This window comes from Loxodonta africana, chromosome 7 (assembly GCF_030014295.1).
Source record: "Loxodonta africana isolate mLoxAfr1 chromosome 7, mLoxAfr1.hap2, whole genome shotgun sequence".
NCBI classification, from domain to species: Eukaryota; Metazoa; Chordata; class Mammalia; order Proboscidea; family Elephantidae; genus Loxodonta; species Loxodonta africana.
The window spans coordinates 28613313-28638833 of NC_087348.1; the positions used below are offsets into that span (position 1 = coordinate 28613313).

Below are 25521 nucleotides of genomic sequence, written 5' to 3' on the forward strand. Positions count from 1 at the left end.
TGTTTGAATCAAATAAAAGAACCCATGCCATCTTTTAATCCAGCCTTCTACTTTAGAATATTTATCACTCCTAGAAAAGTCCCTTCATTGGGGTTTTCTACATGGAAAATCATTACACATGTTAACATGGACAGTTAAGTTATTCCTATTCTATCTGTGTGGCTCCACTTCTTTTTTTGTAAGTGAATTTAGTAGGGTTTACAGGATATAAAATCAATATACAAAATTCAGTTGTAATTTTGGTACTAGTAAAAAATAATTTTTTAAATATAACTTTAATACCATTAAAATATATATACTTAAGAATATGTCTAGCAAAGTATATGCAGGTTATTTACATTGAAAACTAAAGAACTTTGCTGTGAATAAAAAAAGAGCTTAATAAATAGAAAGAAATACTATGTTCATTAAATGAACAGTTCGACATTTTAAAATTGTCAGTTCTGTCTATACTAATCTCCAGGACAAAGCAGTTACATACAGAATTTTAACAACCACATCTTTTTGAAATTTACAATCTGATTCAAACATAAATGGAAATGCAAATGTAGGTTATTTCCCACAACTTTAAAAAAGGATAAAGTTAAAGAACTTATGCTACCTGATTTCCAGGGATATTACACAGCTACAGTATTCAAAACAGTGTGGTTACTTTTATAAAGAACAAGGAGCAGATCAATGGACCAGAAAAGAGTCTAGAAGTCAACCAATATACATGGTCAACTAATTTTCAACAAATATCTGTCAACGATTCATTAGACATAACACCACCAAAATAACAGTCTTTAAAAAATAATTGTAATGGATCTTCTTTAAGAGCGTTAGACCAGCTGGCAGCTCTTGGAAGTCAGGAAGCTGCTGTCACTGCTATTGATCCCATGGAGTGCCTATGCAGGACCGGAAGGAACCACATGGAAAAATTTTCACATAGCCACAATGGCCAAAATTGTGGTAGTGAAAAAACGTCTGCGCTGTGGGCCAAAATCTGTCATCAAGTTGAGTATTGTTTTGGTGACTTTAATTTGCTATGGGGTAAATTTTTAAAGGAACAGATCAAACTGGGTGAAGGTTGGATACCTTTGGAGATAAGGATAAAAATCAACAAGTTAAACCATCTAACAACAGACTTTAATGTAATAGGACAAACACTGAATAACTCAAAGGTGGAACTGATAGAAATAAGTGAAGATAAAATCAGAAGATCTCTAAGCAAACCCCTCCCTGGAGTGACTGATGATTATAAAAATGATGTGAAAAACAGATCTGCTTATATGAAAGGCTTCGCAACTGATGCAATCCCTGATGATATAAAAGAATGGTTAGAAGACAAAAGTGAAGTACTAAATATTCAGATGAAAAGAACCTTGCACAAAGCACTCAAAGGATTAATATCTATGTTTGATAGCACTGAATCTGCTAACAAGGTCATAGAGACGCCTGGCCAGAAGTACAAAGACACAAACCTGCTAATACTTCTCCAAGAAGATTAATTTGCAAAGAAGAATGAAGAAAGAAAGCAAAGTTGAAGCTAAATTACGAACTAAACAAAAGCAAGTATTAAAACAGAAAATAGCAGAAGACTTTGAACTGAAATCTCTAGAAGGAAAAATTGGCTGCTTGCTAAAATTTTGGGGTGACTTTAGATGATCAAACCTGTAGAGAAGATTTGCACATCATTTTCTCACATTATGGAGAAATAAAATGGATAAACTTTGTCAGAGGAGTAGAAGAGGGAGTAATTCTACTTAAAGAAAAAGATAAAGAAGTACTGGATAAAGCCAAATATGTAAGTAATGGTGAACTACAATTAAGGAACAATGAAGTGACCTGGAAGTACTAGGAGAAGCGAAAAAAGGCAGCACTGAAAAAAATAAAAAAAAATGGAAGATCAAGAAGAATCTCTAAACCAATGGGAGTCAAAATGTTGCAAATTTAAAGGAAAAGGAAAGGGAAATAAAGTTGCCTAGGCTGGGCCTGCTAAAGGAAAAGTACAGTTTCGAGGCATGAAAACTGAATTTAATAGTGATGATGAACATGATGAAAATGGTACAACTAGACCAGTGAAAAGAGCAAATGAAGAAACAGAGTAGAACCTGCATCAACACAACAGAAAATGGTACAGAAGACCAGTAGTTAAGGAAGCCATTTTCAAAATTCATTTTAGTTAGGTTTTAAGCAATACCATGACAAATGAAGAAAAGACTGAAGTTGTCAAGGATTTCATTTTATTTGAATCCACAATCAACACTTATGGAAGCAGCTGTCAAAAAATCAAAAGACGCTTTGGATTAGGCAGAGCTTCTACAAAAGTCCTCTCTAAGGTGTTGTTTAATTTCTAGAATCTTCTGTGCTCTTATCAATATAATAGAGCTAATTATACTTCAGTCAAAATATGCGTTATTGCAAGTACTATCTTTGCAGATCCAATAATCTCTTAGTATGTTCATTTTGTTATTATTGTTTTGTTAAGCATATTGATTTGAATCAGAAAAAGTATTCTAAAAATTGCATTCCTGAAGTTTTGAATGTATTAAACTTTTAATGCTCAGATTTGTTTATGTTGAGAGAGAGAGAAAGAAAAAGCTGACTTAAGGTCAGTGAGAGAAAGGCTGACTGAAGTTCAGTGTGTGCAGATGAGGATAAGCATAAACTACCTGTAGATAGTGATACAGGAGAGAGAACCAAATGGCAAACAAAATAAAAGCTTTACTGCCCTTTGCTGATTTCTTCTGATTTTTTTTATTTCTTTTCTTTTTTTTTTTAACATAACTGTATACCTTTTCCTCTTGCCAAGTATACTGGGCAAAGAATATCATTTCTTCTTGTCTTCTCTCTCTTCTTTCTTCTCACATTCCCCAACCATCTATTTCAGCAATGTTAGTCCCTTGCTGCAAATCTGCCTCTGGTCATGATATTGCAGGTAACTGATCTTACTGGTCTATCTACTTCTTCACTAGGAGTCCTGATTGTGCAATGGTCATGTGCTTGACTGCTAACTGAAAGGTTTATAGTTTAAACCAACCCAGCAGCTTTGAGAGAGAAAGACCTGGCAATCTGCTCGCCAAAAGATTACAGACTAGAAAGGCCTATGGGGCAGTTCTACTCTCTCACATGGAATCACTATGTGTCAAAAACCAACCTAACAACAACTTCTTCACCCCTAGGTTAATGTTGATAGTGAACTATATTTGGACAGTAAATGCCTATCTTTGGTGATCTCTGTTTTATGTCATCGCAGATTTCACGATGGCTGACCTGAAAAATTCTAGGCTATACTTTTTCCCTCCTGATGGCATAGTGATTAAGGCTATGGCTGCTAACCAAAAGGTCAGCAGTTTGAATCCAGCAGGCACTTGTTGAAAACCTAGGAACAGCTCTACTCTGTCCTATAGTGTTGGTATGAGTTGGAATCAATTGGATGGCAACAAGCTTGGTTTTGTGTTTGGTTTATTCTTCAGATAGCTATATGATCAGAGAGTCAGAAGGGTTTTCCGAGCTTCTCTTGTCTGGCTATAGCATTTGGGGGCCTCCAGAAAAAACAGTGCCTAAACTGGACTAATGCGAAGATGGAAAGTAAAGTTAGGACAAGAGAATTTCCAGAGGCACCAGGGCCATTAAGGTGGGCAGCCAGTAAGTGCCGTTTGGCAAAGATCTGTGTGGAAATGCATCTGGGAAAACGATTACTTAGAACTCTCAAAGACCAATTAATTCCTTCATTGCCACATAAGTTTATATTCTACTCTTCCCAATGAGGTCTCTTTTGAGAACAAGCATTATATAGAGGATTCCTGGCCCTTACATAGTGTGTTAGATTTTTCAGGAATTTCAAAACACTTTTTGTGTATTTTTTAGTTTTAGCCAGATTTAAGATGTTAAACCTGTACTCAGAAGCCCCAGATGGCTTTCCTGTGGAAAAAAGATCTCTTTCCTCTTATATTCCTGATGATTTAAGTGGATGTTTACAGCCCACTCCTTTTGCAATTGTGTAAAATATTCTCAAGGATTTTGAGACTTTATATTTTCAGTAAATTAGTTTAAGGTGTGTTTCAGTTACTGGTTTGTAATTCTCTGTACTTTATTTCAGATTTATGCTGCAGAAGAATTACCAGAGTGAGTATCTCAAGGAGAAATTCTTCTTGATTCAGCCTAAAATGAACCTGGAGGACACTCAGACCTGATGGTCAGTGAAATATTCATATTGCCTTGTTTTGAAGAGAGCACTGCTATCGTTTATACTGGCTATAGGCTATTTGTTATTATTCTATTTTTTTTTAAGGCTATAACTTCATAATTTGATTAGTATAAAAATACTAGAGCACACTTTTGTTTGAACTTTACATCTTTCACAAACAAAATTCCAGTTGAGAACCAGTAGGGCTGAAGTGAATGAAATCTTCAAGTTGGCAGTGAACTTCACTGAGTCTCATTCTGGTGCTAATGTATCTACCTTCATATTCCAATTAAGGAATAACTTTGTCCTTGAATATCTGCCATAATGAAGATTTTCCCAACTTTCAATTAACATGCCATCCTAAGATAGCCTAGATACATCTGTGTCAACTAAGGTAAGTTTATAGCATGTCGTTTTCTGAATTCACCATGAGAAAATTTGAACTTGTGGTAGAAATTGTACTTTATCTACAAAAGTATCTATTACTATGCTGAGAGAATACCAAAAAGAATACAGAGAATTTTTTATTAAGCACTATCGAGGAAATAACCATTTGACTATATTTTTTCAGTGCAAGAAAAAATGTTAGTGGTTAGTACTAAGAAATACTGTAATCTGGCCAATCTATCATTAGAATAACTTATTTTTAATTCACGAATTGTCCATATTGAAGTTTTACCTGATCATTAACTCATTACGTTTATGTGGTGCCCTTTGTTTTGTTTCATTTTCTTTTCTTTATTTAACTTGGTTATATATGTATGAACAGCAATTTAAGTAGTTTGTAAATCAACTCCTCACTCAAAGAAGAAATGAAGAAAAAGGAAAACAACATGTACGATGTAAACCACGTATGGCACTGGGGTATTTATATTACTTCGTGTATTCCTCATTATATGCCTGAATTATGTACTGATACCTCAGTTGCACAGATGAGAAAAAAATGAGGCTTAAGAAGTTTAGCAATTAGCTCAAGATTCACCCCTGGTCAGTTTATTTTATAACCCTCAATGTTTCTGCCTCTTTTTGTGTTGCCAGTGTTCTTAAACACTTACACAAAAGTTGCCTAATATTTCTTTCCTTTCATCAATTATGATTCCACTTCTTTCATAGAAGTTTTCCTCACTATCTGTATGAACAAGAACTATGAATTATTTTTATGACACTACTTCATTCTCACCTGAATGGACTTACAGTCCCCAATACCTCTGCTAATAGCAGTGATCATGATAGCATGTTCCCATTCAGGGTGGAATTTTAAGAGAAGTTTTAGATTAAACAACTATGATAATCTAGGAAAAAAAAAAGAAAATATCTTGATTGAAAAAATTATATTTTTTCGTAATACTAAAGGAACATTTTTTTTAAAATGACTGTTGTTTTTGTTAGGTGCCCTTGAGACAGTTCTAACCTGTACTGACCCTACGTACAACAGAATGTAACACTCCCTGGTCCTGTGTCGTCTTCACAATCCTTGTTTTACTTGAGCCTGTTGTTGCAGCTACTGTGTCAATCCATCTCATTGAGGGTCTTCCTGTTTTTTGCTGACCCTCTACTTTACCAAGCATGATGTCCTTCTCCAGGGACTGGTCCCTCCGATAACATGTCCAAAGTATGTGGGATGAAGTCTAGCCATCCTCTCTTCCAAGGAACATTGTGGCTGTACTTTTTCCAAGACAGATTTGTTCCTTCTTCTGGCAGTTCATGGTATACTGAATATTCTCCACCAGCATCATAATTCAAAGGTGTCGATTCTTCTTCGGTCTTCCTTATTCATTGTCCAGCTTTTACATGCATATGAGACAATTGAAAATGCCATGGCTTGGGGTAGGCACACCTTAGCCCTCAAGGTGACACTTTTGCTTTTCAACACTTCAGAGAAATTTTTTGCAGCAGATTTGCCCGATGCAATATTTAGAATCAGAGAATTGCCCAAGTATGTTTTGGTGATCTGATAACCTTCCAACTTAAATATTCTTTGTTGCTGATGAAGATTGAAAATAGCTCTTCTTATTCCTCTCCTCCATGAAACTTATGCTCCCCCAACTGTATCCCATTTAGCTTTTAATTAAGCTTGGGATGCAGCACTAGACTGAGGGAGATCAGGACATCGGGCTTCTAGGATGCACAGAGTGTTACTTTCTGATCCTGAGAAATTACTTAAATCTTCTTGGTCCGAATCTCTTTTTTCCCCTATATTTTAACAGCTTTACTGGGAAATAATTCACATGCCATAAAATTCTCCCATTTACAGTGTAGAGTCCAAAGATTTTTAGTATATTCATAAATATGTGCAACCATCATCACAGTCAGTTCTATAAGATTTTAATCACCACACACACAAAAATGCCCTTACTTTTTAGCTATCGCCATTCCTTTGCAGAGTAGATTAATTAAGCTTTTTCTACTTTTAACTTGTTCACCAGCCTACCAATATAATAATTTCCTTTTAATCAATTTCCTTAGCTAAATATATTTGGAAAATCAACATTACACCACCTCAAAAACTAGGAAATTGCATTGGTTTAAAGAAAGAAAAAATAGATCAATGGACCCACCAAAAACCCATTGCTGTTGAGTTGATTCTGACTCACAGCGACCCAATAGGACAGAGTAGAATTGCCCCCTTGGGTTTCCAATTCTTTAAATATTTACAGAAACAGGCTACCTTATCTTTCTCCTAGAGTAGCTGGTAGGTTGGAACCACTGACCTTTTGGTTAGCAGCCGAGTGCTTAACTGTTAAGCCACCAGGGCTCCTTAAAGAACTCCCCCAAAATTTTAAAATCTATTTAGTTACTGTTAAATGCTGAATATGATGGGCCTTATAATTATTTTTCTTAAAAAAAATGAATGTTAGGAAAGCTTATATCAATTGTGAAGACATGGTGGGAACACACAATTTCTTTGATGAAATTAAAGACTTGAATATTTGTAAAAAATAGAATTGGCTTCTTATAGTAAAATGTCATACATGTTATCTATTTGCCATCTAAAATTTCAAAGACTTTAAATAACACAGATTTTGGGTTTATGTATCACTGAATTTGATGGTTCCTGAATAACCTTGCTACAAAAACATTATGTGTTTTAAAAAAAATAAACACCTGGAAAGTCCACCATGGCTGCCACACTGGATCTAGACTAAGGTAGAAGGCATGCTATAGTCTTTGCAGCTCCACTGAATGCCTTATCCTTCCTCATAACTGCATAAAATAGCCCTTGGAAGTGCACCTTTCTTATTCTGCATTCTTTTTTCCCTTGTGTTATTGTCTCAAGATTAATCTAAAGACATATGTGATTCACAAAATTTTCATCCATTTATTTATGCATCAAATAGCCTAACTGACCACTAAGTTTGTTTTAGTTACATTTGTTATAATCTTTTATAGACATCTGTTGTCTAGAATGTATAAAAAAAGATTAAATTTCTATAAGAGGTTATAAAATATGCACAATTCAAACATACTTGGGCAATTCAACTGGTTTATCTTTCCTTTGCCTTCACAAACTTGAATGACTGTATATTTAAGATTTTCTCTAACCTGCGAGATTCAAATAAGAGAAGTGAATGAATTTGCAATTGCATTTCACAGCCTCAAACTTTAATTGAAATTTCTTCTTTTGCTGTATAGCTTTTAATGTAACCAAACCTGCATAGGTTTAACATAACCTACTGGAAATGTCTATTCATATGGCATAGAAAAAAACACTCCATGAACTAAAGTTCAGCATTTAAGCTGAGGTGTTTAAAACATATTTGAGTGTTCTGAACATACATTCGAAAAATAATTCAGAAGAGGTTGTCCACATAATGTTGGAAGAATGAAATTTGAATCAATGGATAAGAAAAAAAAAATGGTTAAGGGACATATAAAAATATGCAATTTTGTTTTTGTAATAAGTAAACTAAATAAACAGATGCAACCTTACAAGTACTCACTTATCTATGTTAAGAAATTTGGAAGACAGCTAGCTGGTCAACTTACCGGAAGAAATCCGTATTTGTACCCATTCCAAAGAAAAGTGATCCAACAGAATACAGAAATTATTGAACAATATTATTCATGTCACATGCAGATAAAATTTTCTAAAGATAATTCAAAATGGCTATAGCAGTGCATCAACAGGGAACTGCCAGAAATTCAAGCCAGATTCAGAAGAGAATGTGGAATGAGAGATATCATTGCTGATGTCAGATGGAGATTGGCTGAAAGCAGAGAATATCAGAAAGATGTATACCTGTGGTTTATTGACTACGCAAAGGCATTTGATTGTGTGAATCATAACAAGCTATGGAGAACATTGTGAAGAATGAAGATTCCAGAAACCGTAATTGTGCTCATGTGGAAACTGTACATAAAACAAGAGGCAGTCATTCAAATAGAACAAGGGGACACTACATGGTTTAAAATCAGGAAAGGTGTGCATCAGGTTTGTATCCTTTCACAATACTTATTCGGTCTATATGCTGAGTAAATAATTTGAGAATCTGGACTGTCTGAAGAAGAATGGGGCGTCAGGATTGGAGGAAGACTCATTAACAACCTGTGATTAATTGCTTACTAAAAGCAAAGAGGGCTTTAAGGAGGTACTGATGAAGGTCAAAGACTACAGTCCTCAGTGTGGATTCACCTCAACATAAAAAAAAAAAAAAATCATGATAAAGATGGAAATATTGAATCTGTCAAGGATTTCCTTTTACTTGGATCTGCAATCAATGCTCATGGGAGCAGCAGTCAAGAAATCAAAGGAAGTATTGATTTGGGCAACTTTGCTGCAAAAAAAGACCTCTTTAAAGTGCTAAAAAGCAAAGATGTCATCTTGAGGCCTAAGATGCACCCGACCTAAGCCATGGCATTTTCAGTTGCTTTATATGCATGCAAAAACTGGACAATGAATGAGAAAGGCTGCAAAAGAATTGATGCCTTATGGTGTCGGGGAAGAATATTGAATATATCATAGACTGCCAAAAGAAGGAATAAATCTGTCTTGGAAGAAGTACAGCCAGAATATTCCTTGGAAAGGAGGATGGCAAGGCTTCATCTTACTACTTTGGACAAGTTGGTCTAGAAGGACCAGTCCCTGGAGGAATACATCATGCTTGGTAAAGTAGAGGGCCAGCAAAAGAGAGGAAGGCCCTCAAAAAGATGGATTGACACATTGGCTGCAACAATGAGCCGAAACATAGCAAAAATTTTAAGGATGGTGCAGGACTGGGTAGTCTTCTGTTATGTTGTACATACGGTCATTATATGTTTGAATAAACTCAAATCAAATCTACACCAAACAAGAACAAATTAAACCTTTGTTGTTTTCAAAATTACATACTTAACAGTAAACAATGTTTTCCCATTAGCTATGTAACACTTAAATTATTTTTTAATATTTATTGGTAAAATTGAATAAAGTACTTCCTTGATATCACCATTCCTATTATAAAACTTTTTCACAATATTCACAAAATAAGAGACCTAAAAGAAAAAGCAGATTAATTTCATAAATAAAGAATAATTAATACTAATATTAGTGCATACTAATCCATTTTTTTTATATTGTTATTACACTAAATTTGTGTTTTCTTTAGTTTTATGTACTCAATTATTTGTTTATAGTATACACCAAAGTGACATACATGGGAAGCCAGAGAAATGTCTCAGAATTCATTCTTTTGGGACTTTCTCATGACAAGACCATACAAATGCCTTGCTCTGTTCTATTCTTATTCTTATTCTGTTATATTTCTCTCTTGGTTAGAAACCTTCTGATCCTTGTTTCCATTCTAAGCAGCATCCTTTTTCACCAACCAATGTACTATTTCCTCAGCCACTTAGCATGTCTGGAAGTCTCCTATACTTCTAGTGTCACACCCACACTGATAGGTGATCTGCTATTGGGGACAAAATCCATCTCCTATGGTAATTGCATGTTACAGGTATTTACCTTGCACTTCTTCAGCAGTATTGAGGTCTTCATTCTAACTGCCATGGCCTTTGATCGCTTTGTTGCTATCTGCAAACCTCTCCACTATATGATTATCAAGAATGGAACAAGATGTAATCTTCTTATCTTAGCTGCTTGGGTTGGTGGGGCTGTCCATTCCTTTCCTCAATTATTTATAGCAATCCTGTTACCCTTTTGTGGTTATAATGAAATTGATCACTATTTTTGTGATATCGCCTCTTTGCTAAAAGTTGCCTGTACTGATACCCACATCACTGGTGGTCTTGTGCTTGTCAGTTCAGGTATGGTCGCCTTAACAACCTTTGTTCTCTTGTTTGGGTCTTATGTCATTATATTATTTACCTTAAGAAATCACTCAGCTGAGGGAAGACGCAAAGCCTTGTCTACCTGTGGCTCCCATATCACTGTGGTGGTCTTATTTTTTGCTCCTGCAATCTTTGTCTACCTTAGACCTCCTACCACCTTTCCTGAGGATAAAGTATTTACACTGTTTTATACCATTATTGCTCCTATGTTCAACCTCTTAATCTATACCCTGAGAAATACAGAGATGAAAAACATCATGAGGAAAGTTTGGTGTCAAGGTCCTTTTCAAAAGCTCACAATTAATTGATGAAGCCTGTCAGTGAAACAATGTTGTAAAATAGAGTGGCTAATTGTGAAATCAAAGGTTCTAGACTTCTCATACTTTATGTAAACCTTTCCTGTCAGTAATGGGTTAAATGTGGGAAATAGGAATTAAAAGTTAACGTAATTACTAATGCAATTACTAATCTATCCTATAAAAATTAATTGGGAACCTAGTTAATTTTGTGGGGTGTTGTCGTGGATTTACTTGTGTCTTTCCAAAACGTGCGAACTAGTCAATGCCATGATTCCAAATATTGTGTGGTTGTCCTCCATTTTGTGATCTGATGTAATTTTCCTGGGTGTCCTAAATCCTAATCTTTGCCTGTGGTTAATGAGTAAAGATTAGGTTATGTTAAAGATGATCAGGGTGGGATATGGCACCCTTATTTAGGTCACGGCCCTGTTCTGATGTAATGGGAGTTTCCTTGGGGCATGGTCTACATCACCTTTTATGTTACAAGAGATAAAAGGAGAGAGAAACCAGCAGAGGGGGAGGGAATTCCTACCACTTAGAAAGAAGAGTCAGGAGCGAAGCACATCATTTGGACCCTGGGTCCCTGCACTGAGAAACCTTAGATCCAGGGGAAGATTGGTGACAAGGACCTTCCCCCAGAGCCAACAGAGAGAGAAAACCTTCTCCTGAAGCTGGCACCCTGAATTTGGACTTCTAGCTTCCTATACTGTGAGAGAATATATTCCTGTTTGTTAAAGCCATCCTCTTATGGTATTTCTGTTATAGCAGCACTAAATAATTAAGACACTGTGTTAAAACTATCTTGAAGAATCCTTCTTTGCTTGGAATGAATTCTGAATTCTTTCCAAGCTGATCCTTCACCTCCATAAATATGCTTCCCTTAGGTTATCCCTCATATTTCTACAAACTATCATCCTTTAATTGAATTCCTTTCTGCATCCAGTTTGAGAGTTTTACAGCAATGTATATTTGAGATCATTAATAATAGACTTCTGGAATGTTAGACTGTACATAATGACCAACTTGTGCACTCTTAAGTTCTTGCTGCATGTGCCTCACCAAATTGGGTACATGTTGGTAAATACGTTGACCTTAAATTTTTTTTGTACCTCACTCTGAAATTAATATATAATCTCACTTTAAGTCCAAGGGTAATTTATCTTCCTTTGGAGTTCTATTTTCTCATCTGCTCCTTGAAATCATTTCCAAGCAAGATCAGTCCTGCCAGAAGTGTAAGCCGTATGCTAATGCAACTTATTTTTCCTGCTAAGTCTGGATAGAGTTCTAAATCTACACTTGGATTTGATGACACTTTGGTGTTAATGACACAATTTTATGATACTTTAAATCAATACCTAGAGGTACAATTGTTGAACTATAATTTTTAGTACCTTTAGTAGATACTGTCTAATAGTATTTCATAGTTTTTGTAATTTTACACTACTAAAATAGCAACATGGAAACCATGGTGGTATAGAGCTTAAAAGCCATAGCTGCTAACCAAAAGGTCGGGGGTTCGAATCCACCAGGCACTTCTTGGAAACTCTATGGGGCATTTCTACTCTGTCCTATAGGGTTCTATGAGTTGAAATTGACTCGACGGCAACAGGTAGCAACAATAAGTGATTAAAAAAAAAAAAAATTGCCATCGAGTCAATTCCAATTCATAACAACCCTGTAAGACAGAGTACAACTGCCCCATATGTTTTCCAAGGAGTTAGCCTTTTGGTTAGCAGTCAATCTCTTAATTACTGCACCACTAGTATGTCCCTCATGTTACTGAATTTGCTATTTTTTTCCCCTCTCTTTTCTCCTTGATAGACATTTCTGATTTTAATTAATCTTTTTGAAGAATCAGATTTTGGCTTTAATTCAACTTTAATTGATATTCTCTTTAGTACTGTTAGTCATGTCATTAATTTATTTTCTCATTTTCTTTTTGTTCTTAGATTTTGATACTTATGATACTTAGATCACTGGTTATGAAACTTTCTTGTTTCTTAATGAGAGAAGTGATATCAATACACATTCTACATATTACAAAAGGGTAAAAAGAGATTATGAACAAATTAAGGCCAATAAATTCAACAATTTAGATAAGATTGATGAATTATTTGAGTAATATAAACAACCAAATTTCATTAAAAAACAAATTATAGATAATCTCTGTAGCCCTTATTTCTTAAGGAAATTAAGTAGGTTGCTTCAAATCTTCCTAAAAGGAAACCTCCTGCCCAGGTATCTTCACTGTAGATTCTAAATAAAAAAAACACTGAAGAAAAAATAATGTCATTTCTACACAAACTCTTCCAGAAAATAGAACAGGAGATAACACAACTGAGCTCGTCCTATTAGACCAGTCTTTCTACGATACTTATAAATTATAGGAGGTCATCTTTACTTTTGTTAGGATTTTCTACATAGACTCTCATATACATCACATGTGAATACAGACAGTTAACTTATTCCATCATGGTTATCACTTTTTTTTTTTTTTAAGTGAGCTTAACATTTTTTCAGGATATAAAATCAATATCAAATTTATTATATTTTAGAACTAGTAATATATTATTAGAAATTTTATTTTAATATGTACATTTTATAACATTAAAATATAAATACTTAAGAATATATCTGAACAAACATGGGCAATATATGCATTGAAAACTATAAGACTTTGCTGAGAAAATATAAAGAACTCAATAAATAAAAAGATATACCTTGTTCATAAACTGGCCAATACAACATTTTGAAGTTGTCCATTCTTCCAAAAATAATCTCTAGGACAATGCAGTATCGTACAAAAATCTGAACAGGCACATTCTTTGAAATTCCAAACTCTTTCTAACATATATGGAAATGTAAAGGACATGGATTAGTTCCCACAATTCTAAAACTGCATATAGTTGGATGTCTTCCACTATCTGATTTCAAGAGATATTATAAAGCTACAATGTTCAAAATGGTGTGGTATTTTCATAAAGAAAAATGAGCAAATCAATGGACCAGAAGAAAGAGTCCAAAAGTAGATATACACACACATATATATGTGTGTGTGTATATATTTGTGTGTGTCTACATATATATATATATATATATATAAATTATCAAATCAGTTTCAACTCATAGAGACCTTATGTACAACAGGACGGAACACTGACCAATGCTGCACCATCCTCACAATCATTACTCTCTTTGAAACCATTCTGGTAACCACTGTGTCAATCATATATACATATATATTATATATATAGATATGTATATATCTAACTTATTTTCATCTGTCTGTTACCTGACAGACAATTTCAAATGTCTGTCATTAACTCATCAGAGAAAAGATAGCTTTTCCAACAAATAGTGCTGGATCAACTGGATGTCCCTAAAAAAAAATAAAATGAACTGTAATGTCTACTACATACCTTGTATAAAATTATTTGAAAATGGATCATTGACCTATATAAAAATGTAAAAGTATATAGAATATAATTAGAATATTTTTGTGACCTTGAATAAAGCACATAATTTTAAAATATGACTCTAACCGCATGATACATAACAAGTTGATTAATTATGTCACCATGAAGACTAAGTTGTGCCTGACCCAAGACATGATGTTTTCAATCTACTCCTGTGCACATGAAAGCTGGATAATTAATTGACGCCTTTGAATTGTGGTGTTGGAGAATATTGAATATACCATGGACTGCCAAAAAAAACAAAAAATCTGTCTTGAAAGAAGTACAACCAGAATGCTCCTTGGAGGCAAGGATGGCAAGTCTACGTTTCACATACTTTGGACATGGTGTCAGGAGGGATCAGTCCCTGCAGAAGGGTGTCATGTTCGGTAAAGTACGTGGTCAGTGAAAAAGAGGAAGACCCTCACTGAGATGGATTGACACAGTGGCTGCAAAAATGGGCTTAAGCATAACAACTATTGTAAGGATGGTGCAGGACCAAGCAGTGTTTCGTTCTGTTGTACATAGGGTCGCTATGAGTTGGAACTGACTCAGTGACACCTAACGACAACAATAACATTAAACTTTTACTGCAGAACAATTGGAGATGACCAGAGATCCATTATTCAGGAATCGATACAGTACACGAGTCACCTGTAGGTATCTCCATGGAGAATCCTGGTATGTGTGTTTGGGCGGGGGGAGATAGGATTGAGTAAGATTAACTGGAGATATGACCAGCCGTCTCCATCTGTGGATTGATACAGTCTAGCTTGAGCAAAGCTTAATCAACACTGAAATTTATTTGAAATGGTCAACCAGATTCTAACTTTAATTCTGAAGTGATACAATCCTTCAATTGATGTTTAACACAATTCAACATCTGATGTTCACAGATGTTTAACTTTGAAAGTCTGGAAGAAGTACTGAACTTAGAAATACCCATTTCTCTGCTTCTGGTACTTACTAGCTGTTTTAGCCACTTTGTTAGTCTCTAGACACTTCTGTACTCTTATCTGCATAATAGAGCAATTCTTACTTCAATATATGCAAAATTGTGAATACTAGACGGTATAATAAACTTAAAGCACTGAATAATTGCTTAATATACTTTGGTTACTGTTATTATTTTTGCTAAGTAGATTGATCTGAACTAGTTAAGATACTCTAAAAATTGAGTTCTTGAAGTTTTACATATACGAGAAATGTATCAGTTTGTATATGTTGGAAAGAGCGAAAGGGGCTACCTGAATTTCAGTGTGCACAGGTTATGATGAGCCTAAACCACTAATAAATATTCAGTGACTTGGAGAATGCACTGGATGGTAAAAAGAATAAAAGCTTTCTTACACTTCACATGTTGATTTCCTCTCATTTTTCCATGTGTTTTTGTATTTAATAATGTATCTTTTCCTTTAATGTATGCGTGGGGCAAAGATGTCATGTCTACGTTCTTTTTTTTTTTTTTTCTGTCTGATTCCCCAACCGTTTCTTTCTGTAATATTCATCCTTGGCTACCAATAAAGTGGTCTCAGTCAACATTTGGAGCCCTGGTGGTGCGGTGGTTAGAGCTATGAATGCTAACCCTAAAAAAAGGTCAGCAGTTCAAATCCACTAGCCACTCCTTGGAAACTCTATGGGGCAGTTCTACTTTGCCCTATGGGGTCACTATAAGTTGGAATCAGCTCGAGGGCAACAGGTTTTTTTTTTTTTTTTTGGTAGTCATGATCTTGCAGGTCACTGATTTTATTGGTCTGTCTATTTCTTAACACCTAGATTACTCTTGAAAGTGATCTATATGTGGACTGTCAATGCCTATTTTTGGCTCTCTTTGTACCTCATCTCATTTTCCTGGTAGTTGATTTAATATTATTCCAGGATAACATTATTTTTCCTACTATCCTTCAGAAAACTAGATGAGCACAGAGTCAGAAGAAATTTCTGAACTGCTCCAATTTTAGTATTTGGGGGTCTTCAGAGAAACAGTGTCTAAGCCAGACTAACATGAAGATAGAAAGTAACACAAGGGCCAGAAAATGCCCAGAGGCACCAGGACCATTAGCTGGACAGCAAGTTAGTGCCACGTGATGAAGATCTGTTTGGAAATACCTCAGAGAATTTGATTTTTTTTTGAGCTTTGAATACATATTAAATCTTTTTCTTATATTTTATTATTTGTTGCTGTTGAGAATATACAGAGCAGAATACACACCAATTCAACAATTTCCACATGTACCATTCAACGACAACGATTACATTCTTTAAGTTGTGCAACCATTCTTACCTTCCTTTCCCTAATTGTTCTTTCCCCATCAACATAAACTCACTGCTCTCTAATTTTCCTGTCTAACCTTTTGAATTGCTGTTGTCATTTGATTCCACATAGATAAATTAAACTCATAATAATTCTCCCATTGTCACATAAGTTTATATTCTGCTCTTCCTAATGACATTTCCTTTAGACCTGGGCATAAAACAAATGATCACTAGAATTAAATATGTGTTCTATTTTGCAGAAATTTATGAATACTTTTTGTTTGCTTTTCAGTCATACCTATTTTTTGTGGTAAATCTACGTTCAGAAGTCCCTTCTATTATCTTAGCATCCAAAGGAAACAGTGAGAAACAATTTAGCTCAGAATACTAATACATCAAAAAAGCCTCTGATTCAGAAACACGAAACTCTTCAAAAAGAAACTAGTGGTAAAATAGATTGGGTAGTCCTGATACGCTGAGTTCAATTGACCTGGAGGTGTTAAAGAAGAAGCCGGATACCTAACTGAAAATGTATTATGGACAGAATTAAAGATTGCAGAGAATCGGTTACACTTTGTTTATGGATTCTCACAATTTTGCATGGCTGTGATTGTATAAATATCTTTCTTCACAAACCAAAGAGTACAGATTCAGATTTATGATGTACAGTTTATGGTCAGCAAAGCCAGAATTGAGCTTTCAGGAAAACACTGAGTCAGGCTGATGTCAGCTTGGTCCATACTTATCTGAATTATTCTGACACTGTATCTAGCTCAGACACAGATGTTACCACACATTCCTCTTGCCTGTAAACTAATATATATACACATACAAATATATGTACATGTGTAAATATATATTAATCCATCACCTTATACATGAATATATTTCCACAGTAATCACATATTATCATATTTGATGTCTGTACATATTCAGTCTCGTTACTAAATATAGCATCATATCCTCATTTCATCATTTCCTTTCTCAGGTAATTCTGATACTCCATAACTTTCTTCTGGCAATTTTCACTTCTGCGTTCCTTAGTGTGTAGATAAGTGGGTTGAGAAAGTGTGTCCCGAAGATATAACGTACTGCTGCCATCATGTCCGTGGGGAAAGTGGTAGGTGGACATGTATATATGAATGTCCATGGGCCAAAGAATAAGACCACTATGATAATATGGGAGGTGCAAGTGGAAAGGGGTTTTTTCCTCCCTTCTGCACTGTGGTTTCTCAGCGAATGCAAGATAACAAAGTATGGGATCATCAGAATCAAGAAACTACTCAATTAAATGGCCCCAGTGTTAGACACCAACAGTAGGTTGACCCCATAAGTGTCTATGCAGGCAAGGTTTAACAAGGGCTGCAAATCACAGCAATAATGATCAATCAAATTGGGCTCACAGAAGGGCAGTTTCAAGACCAGGGCAATCTGGCTTATAGAATATATGAAAGACCCTATCCAGACAAGAATAATCAAGATGATACAGACTTGTTGACTTTTGATGGTTCAGTAATTCAAGGGCTTACAGATGGTCATGTAGCACTCAACAGCCATAAGAATGAGGACAGAGATCTCCATGCAGCCAAATAAATGGAGTGCAAAGACTTGCATCATGCACTCATTATAGCATATAACGTTCTTTGCAGAAACAGCATTCATAATTAGTCTAGGGGCTACAGAAGTTGAAAAGCAGGTATCAGGAATGGACAAATAGAATAAGAAGTACTTGGGACTTCCAAGAGTCCAGCTGAACTTGATGGTCACAGTAATGAGCAAATTGCCCACCACAGTTCCAGTGTAGAAGATTAATAACACCATTTTCTGCCTCATAGGATCCTGTGTCAATCCTAACAGCATGAACTCAATTACACTCTTATGTGGTTGATATAGTTTCAGTAGATGAGGGGAAAGTAGAGGTTAGAAATAGTGAATCTGCAAGAAGAAAAAATATATAAAATGAATACTGCATTTGGAGCTCGAGAACCTATGCCTGATCATGGAACTTCTACTTACCAATGAATAATCACTTTGTTTTCTGTGTATTATTTTTTTTAATAAATTAAGTGAAATTCATAATACTTTGGAAACTCTGGTGAAGTAGTGGTTAAGTGCTACAGTTACTAACCAAAGGATCGGCAGTTTGAATCCACCAGGCACTCCTCGGAAACTCTAAGGGGCAGTTCCATTCTGTCCTAGAGGGTCGCTATGAGTCAGAATCGACTCGACGGCCACAGGTTTGGTTTGGTTTTTTGGTTTTATCTATTTACCTTGTTACATATGAAGTTGTAACAAGAAAGTAATGAAAAAGTAAGTGACTCTTCAAATATAACAAACATTAATGTTAGAGATTTGGCAAGAGTGAATAATATAATGAGCTGAATGTGTTTCTTCAGTATTAGAGGTAGTATGTTGCAGAAATAGAGAAAATTTGTCTGTAACTTACTTTGAATTGCTTTCATATTTCTTCAACACGGCTGTCAAGTTATAAAATATTATCATACCATGTTGTCAAAAGTTACATTCTTCTCCTCACTCATTATTATTATTTTTAAAAATAATTTCTTAAGAAACAGAAAAAGACTGAGGCTATAGTTAAGGAAAATAGAAGAACCTTAACCATTTATCTGAAAAATCCTTTCAAATTTCAGATTTACAGCTTATACACTTTGAATCTAGAAAGCAGCTAAAGAAACTTCAAGTCATAGCAGAAGGGTTTTCAGTGGAATTCTTGTCATGTTTGTTCTTGTGCATCTGATATCCTGATTTCAGGTAAAAGAAGTAGAAATAAAAAGGAAACTAGTATTTCTTCATGTCTAAATTAAATTTTTTTTTTTTTTTTAATTACCTGCCTAAGTATATGTCTGACTCAAGCCATGGTATTTTCAATTGTCTCATATGCATGTGAAAGCTGGGCAAAGAACAAGGAGATAGAAGAAGAATTGATGCATCTGAATTATGGTGCTGGTAAAGAATATTGATTATAACATGGATTGCCAGAAGAAGGAACAAATTTGTCTGAAAGAAATACTTCCAAAATATCCCTTAGAAGCAAGGATAACTAGACTTCATCTCACTTACCTTGGACATATTATCAAGAGATATTAATCTTTGGAGAAGGACATCATGCTTGATAAAGTAGAAGGTCAGCTAAAAAGAGGAAGACCTTTAATCAGATGGATTGACACAGTGGCTGCAACAATGGGCTCAAACATAGCAACCATTGTGAGGATGGCACAGGAACAAGCAACATTTCATTTTGTTTTACATAAGATTGCTATGAGTCAGAAATGACATGATGGCACCTAACAACGACAGCTTATGCCAGAAACTCAATAAATTGTTTTATGTACATTATCACATCTATTCCCAAATATTAGCATAGTCTAAAGCAAAATAAGTGCCCAGCTGGTAAAATACATTTATAACACATAAGACAGGCATAATTCTTTCAAATAAATAGATTTGTCCAAACTGTTTAAAAAAAAGGTCAACACGAAAAATGGGCAAAAGAAAAATTAAACATATGGGAAGGTGCTTGATTTCATCACAATTAAAGACATTGAAATTAAAATTCCAACTAGATATATTTTTCGGCTATCACATTAGTGAAGTGATTTCTTTTTTGGGGGGGCAAATGTTTATCGACATATACTGATGGAAATTTGTGGAAAACCACAATCTTGTACATTTTTGGTAGAAGTTTAAGTGAATGCAATCTTTTAGGGGGTGATTTTCAACATCAGCCACTGAGTCAATTTCCTGTAGACACACTTAACATGCACAAAGGCAATGGCTTCAGCCCTTTCCATGGTGGCATAAGATGAGAAACAAATGTCCATCAGAAGGTCACTGAATAAACTAAGCATAGTACTTTTATCATTGATGATGTCAGATAGATCTTGGCTGAAAGCGGAGAATACTAAAAAGATGTTTACCTGTGTTGGATTGACTACGCAAAAGCACTCAACTGTGCGGATCACAATAAATTATGATAACATTGCGAAGAATGGGAATTCCAAAACACTTAATTGTGCTCATGAGGAACCTGTACATAGACCAATAGTCAGGTGCTTGAAAAGAAGAAGGGGATGCTGAGTGGTTTAAATTCAGGAAAGTGTGATTCAGGGTTGTATCTTTCACCACCCTTATTCAATCTGTATGCTAACCAAATAATTTGAGAAGCTGGACTATATGAAAAAGAATAAGGCGTCAGGATTGGAGAAAGACTCCTTAAAAACCTGTAATATGCAGATGACACAATCTTGTTTGCTAAAAGCGAGTTTAGCAGAGTTTACAGAATACGTGATCAATACAAAAAAAATCAATGGTAATTTTGGTACTAGCAACAAATAACCGGATACTGAATTTTTAAAATATAATTTTAGTGCCATTAAAATATAAATACTTAAGAATATATCTGAAAAAAAAATGTGCAGAATATGTATATTGAAAACTACAGAACTTTGCTGTGAAAATAAAAAGAGCTCAATAAATAGAAACAAATAATGTGTTCATAAAATGGACAATTCAACATTTTAAAATTGCCAATTCTACCTAATCTCTAGGTCAAAGCATTTACATACAAAATTTCAACAGCCATATCTTTAAGAAATTCACGAAATGATTCAAGCATAAATGGAAATGCAAAGACAGAGGTTATCTCCCACAACTTTAAAAAAAAAAAGAATAAAGTTAAAGAACTTACGCTACCTGATTTCAAAAGGTATTATAAAGCTACAGTGCTCAAAACAGCGTGGTTATTTTAATAAAGAACAACAAGCACTTCAATGGACCTGAATAGTCTAGAAGTCAACATGTATATACATGGTTAACTAAATTTCAACACAGAAGAACACACTTCACGTTTCTCAAACTGAAAGAACTGAAGAAAAAATTCAAACCTCGAGTTGCAATAGTGAAGGTTTCCAAGGGGAAAATATTAAATGATGCAGGAAGCATCAAAAGAAGATGGAAGGAATACACAGTGACATTATACCAAAAAGAATTAGTTGACTTTCAAACATTTCAAGAGGTAGCATATGATCAGGAACCAATGGTACAGAAGGGAGAAGCCCAAGGTATTGGAGAAAAACATGGCTCCAGGAATTGATGGAATATCGACTGAGATACTTCAACAAATGGATGCAGTGCTGGAAGTGCCCACTTGTCTATGCCAAGAAATTTGGAAGACAGCTACCTGGCCAACTGACTGGAAGAGATTTGTATTTATGCCTATTCCCAAGAAAGGTGATACAACTCAATGCAGAAATTATCAAACAATATCATTAATATCACACACAAGCAAAATTTTGCTGAAGATCATTAAAAAGTGGCTGCAGCAGTATGTTGACAGGGAACTGCCAGAAATTCAGGCAGGATTCAGAAGAGGGCGTGGAACCAGGGATATCATTGCTGATATCAGATGGAACCAGGCTGAAAGCAGAGAATACCAAAAGGATGTTTTCATTGACTATGCAAAGGCATTCGACTGTGTGGTTCATAACAAACTATGGATAACATTGAGAAAAATGGGAATTCCAGAATACTTAATTGTGTTCATGAGGAACCTGTACAAAGATCAAGAGGTAGTTGTTCGGATGCAACAAGGGGATACAGAAGAGCTAAAGTCAGGAACGTCAGTTTTGTATTCTTTCACCATACCTATTCAATCTGTATGCTGAGCAAGTAATCCGAGAAGCTGGACTATATGAAGAAGAATGGGGCATCAGGATTGGAGTAAGTCTCATTAACAATCTATGTTATGCAGATGGCGCATCCTTATTTGCTGAAAGAGAAAAGGACTTGCAACACTCATTGATGAAGATCAAAGACCATAGCTTTCAGTATGGATTACGCCTCACCATAATGAAAACAAAAGTCCTCACAACAGGACCAATAAACCCCATCATGTTAAATGGTGAAATGGTGAAAAGATTGAAGTTGTCAAAAATTTCATTTTACTTGGATCCACAATCAACACCTACGGAAGCAGGAGTCAAGAAATCAAAAGAACCATGGCGTTGGGCAAATCTGCTGCAAAGGATCTCTTTAAAGCGTTGAAAAACAAAAATGTCACCTTGAAGACTAAGGCGTGCTTCACCCATGCAATGGTATTTTCAATCGCATCATATGCATGTGAAAGCTGGACAATGAATAAGGAAGACCGAAGAAGAATTGATGCCTTTGAATTGTGGTGTTAGCAAAGAATATTGAATATACCATGGACTGCCAAAAGAACAAACAAATCTGCCTTGAAAGAAGTACAACCAGAATGCTCCTTAGAAGAAAGGATGATAAGGCTGCGTCTTACATACTTTGGACATGTTGTCAGGAGGAATCAGTCCCTGGAGAAAGACATCATGCTTGGAAAAGTACAGGGTCAGTGGAAAGAGGAAGACCCTCAATGAGATGGATTGACACAGTGGCTCTAGCAATGGGCTCAAGCATAAAAACAATTGTAAGGATGGAGCAGGAAGAGGCATTGTTTCGTTCCATTGTACATAGGGTTGCTATGAGTTGGAACTGACTCCACGGCACCTAACAACTACAGCAACAATTTTCAACAAATGTCTGTCAACAATTCATTAGAAAAAAGACAGTCTTTAAAAAAGGATTGTGGTAAATGTTCTTTAAGCACATTAGTCCAGCCAGCAGCGCTTGGAAGTTGTGAAGTTGCTGTCTCCTCTATTAATCCCATGGAGGCTTCTGTGGGGCCAGAAGGAGTCACAAAGGAAATTTTTCAGATAGCCACAATAGCCGAAAATGGGGATAGTGAAAAAATGGCTGCACTGGAGGCTAAAATCTGTCATGAAATGGAGTATTATTTTGGCAACTTTAATTTGCCATGAAACCAATATTTAAAGGAACAGATCAAACTGGATGAAGGTTGAGTGCCTTTGTAGATAATGATAAAATTCAACAGGTTAAACCATCTAACAACAGACTTTAATGTAATAATAGAAGCTTTGAATAAATCACAGGTGGAATTTGGAGAAATAAGAGAAGATAAAACTATGATCAGAAGATCTCTAAGCAAACACCTCCCTGAAGTGACTGATGAGTATTAAAATGATGTGAAAAACAGATCTGTTTATATTAAAAGCATTTCAGCTGATGCAAACTTTGATGATATAAAAGAATCGTTGGAAGGCAAAGGTTAAGTACTAAATATTCAGATGAGAAGAACATTCCAAAAAGCATTTAAGGGATCAATATTTGTTGTGTTTGAGATCCCTGAATCTGCTAAGAAATTTGTAGAGACCCATGGCCAGAAGGACAGAGACCTGCTAATACTTCTCAAAGAAGATTACTTTGCAAAAAAGCATGATGAAAGAAAGCAAAGTGGAAGATCAATTATGAGCTAAACAGTAGTAAGAAAAACAGAAGTTAGCAGAACGTGCTGAAATGAAATCTCTAGAAGAAAAGATTGGTTGCTTGCTAAAATTTTGGGGTGACTTTAGGTGATCAGACCTGTAGAGAAGATTTGCACATCCTTTTCTCAAATCACAGAGAAAAAAAAAATGGATACTTTGTCAGAGGAGCAAAAAAGGGAGTAATTCTATTTAAAGTAAAAGCTAAAGAAGTACTGGATAAAGCCAAATACACAGGTAATGGTGGCCTACATTTAAGGAACAAATAAATGACATGGGAAGTACCAGAAGGAGAGGTGGAAAAAGCAGCACTGAAAAAAATCATGGAAGATCAACAAGAATCCCTAAACAAATAGAAGTGAAAAGGTCACAAATTTAATGGAAAAGGTTAGGGAAATAAAGTTGCCCAGGCTGAGTCAGCTAAAGGAGAGGTACAGTTTCAGGACAAGGAAGTGAAATTTAACAGTGGTGATGAAAATGGTGCTGCTGGACCAGGGAAAACAGCAAGAGAATAAACAGACAGGGAAGAACTTACATCAAAACAACAGCAATTGAAACAGGAGACCAGTAGTTTAGTAAACCATTTTTAAATTCATTTTAATTAGATTTTAATGTACTTTTGTCTTTGGAGATTTTTTAAAGAAAACCCAATTAGGTTCACTTCAATATCCACATGTAAGAAAGGAAAATGTATTTGTTGTTTAACTTGTCTTTTTTTCTTGTTGTTATCTGATGAGGATTTCTTATTTTTTATTTTAGATAAAGATTTTTTAAAAATGTGTAGCCCTGTGTTATCAGGTTATTCAAATATCTAAAGGAAAATTCTTCCATTAAATTACCTTTCTAATATGATAACATAGTAATATAAACTAATAAAATATATTATGTACAAAAAGAAAAAAATTGTGTTGGTACAGTTGGACCTACTTATGTGTGGGGAAAAAAAAGAACTTTAACCTATACCTTATACTTCATACAAAATTATTTCAGGTGGATCTTAATCCTATGTATAAAATGTAAAAGTATAAAGTACTTTATATATATATATATATATATATATTTAGGAGAAATCTTTGTGCCCTTCAAATACCAAATAAAACCAAACCCACTGCCATCTAATCGATGCCAATTCATAGCAACCCTAAAGGACAGAGTAGAACTGCCCCATAGAGTTTCTGAGGAGGACCTGGTAGATTTGAACTGCTGACCTTTTTTGGTTAGCAGCCATAGCACTTAGCCATGATGCCACCAGGGTTTCCAGCTGTTGGAATGGACACACAATTTTAAAATGGTTCTAATAGCATTATCAATAAAAAATGGTAAATTAGACTTAATAACATTAAAACTTTACTGCACAACAATTTCAGATGACTAGAGATCAATTATTCAGGAATTGGTTTTATAAATGAGGCCCCTGTATACATCTCTAAGGAGAACCCTGATGTGTGTGTTTTTGGAGGGAGATGGGTAAAAGATGTGATCAGCTATTTCCTCCTATGGATTAACACAGGCTAGCTTGAGTGAACTTAGGTCAACATTGGGCATTACATTGAAGGGAACAACCAGTAAAAACCCTGTTTTGATATCCTTAATTCTGAAGTGCTAGAATTCTTCCTTTACTCAAGATTGCTTAACGTTCAAAGTCTAGAAGAAGTACTAAACTCAGAAATACCCATTTTCTGCTTCTCAAACTTACTAGT

The 25521-nt window shown here is 35.1% G+C and overlaps 2 pseudogenes; both read left to right on the forward strand.

Moving 5' to 3' along the window:
• The first annotated feature begins 878 nt into the window (after positions 1 to 878).
• LOC100671817 (lupus La protein homolog) lies at positions 879 to 2137 on the forward strand (annotated as a pseudogene).
• Positions 2138 to 22567: 20430 nt separating this feature from the next.
• On the forward strand, positions 22568 to 24731 carry LOC100672398 (lupus La protein homolog; annotated as a pseudogene).
• The last annotated feature ends 790 nt before the right edge of the window (positions 24732 to 25521 follow it).